A 1,132-nucleotide genomic window follows, 5' to 3' on the forward strand; every position below is an offset into this window, starting at 1 on the left:
ATAAGAATCGGTCAGTCAAAGAGGAGACTACGCCGCGAAGACCGGATCCGAGATAACTTCAGCTCTGACGAAAAAGATGGATCAATCAGCATGTGTCTTCAGCGAACAGACTCCGCCCCGCCTATAAATGGAAGACCAGACGCCAATTTTCGAGACATGCTTAGAATTTATTTCTGAATTATTATTATCGTATTACTGCTTTCAATGTCGAGTTCGCCTGCTAGACCTCGACACTTCGCCCTCTTGTAATTCAATTTCGCGATCAATAAAGTTTATTTTCAATTTCTTCTTATTATAGCTTTTCCATTTCTAAATTGTTTCTTATACGACGTCTTCTGAGACCTTTATAAAATAAAAATCAAATATAAACATATTATTATTTGTGATTGTTGATCGATCCAGGAATCGACATCAACAGTTTGGCGCCGTCTGTGGGAAATATTAGAAAGACCAACCTCGAAAGAAACACTTTGTAGAAAAAAATTATATATATATATAATGTCTTCCACTCCGACTCATTATGAATTTGGAGAGGAGATCCATACGGGGATCAGGGCAATCCTGCATATGCTAACCAAAAAAATCGATGCACAGGCAGAGACCAACCGAGCTCTTAATGACCGGTTGAATACTCTCTCGACCCCTCAGAACGCGCTGGAGCCTCAGGCGGGGTCCGGAGATACGACCGCCTCGAAATCTGCTCGTCAAGCGGCCTCACCGCACAGATGAGCCGGGTTCTCCCTCCCGGAGTTCATCTAGACTTCTCCGAGATCCAGGTCACCCAAGGGATAGACCAGTCTCCCGGCACAAGCTTCTTGCTTGGGGGGACTCCTGGCGAAGTCGCTGCAAAAGTCACGATCGACCCAACCGGACTGCCTCCGCCGCCCCCGGTGGGAGCACCATCCGGGTCTTTCTGGACTAATGCGGGACCTCGCCCTTCGGCGACCTCTCGAATGTTCATCCCCCAATATTTTGGCGGGCTGAATCAGACCCATCGTAGCCTTGTCGAGGCGACTGCGATCACGCCTACGCGTATGGAACCTCGCCTCTTTCATGAGGGGGGGGGGGGACCCAGCTTGACCGAACTCGACCGATTTAAGGAGTCAGTAACGGCCAAACTAAGAGTTGTTCG

This window comes from Urtica dioica, chromosome 1, assembly GCF_054948205.1.
Source record: "Urtica dioica subsp. dioica isolate 48M chromosome 1, U.dioica_male_clone48M_v1_H2, whole genome shotgun sequence".
NCBI lineage: Eukaryota > Viridiplantae > Streptophyta > Magnoliopsida > Rosales > Urticaceae > Urtica > Urtica dioica.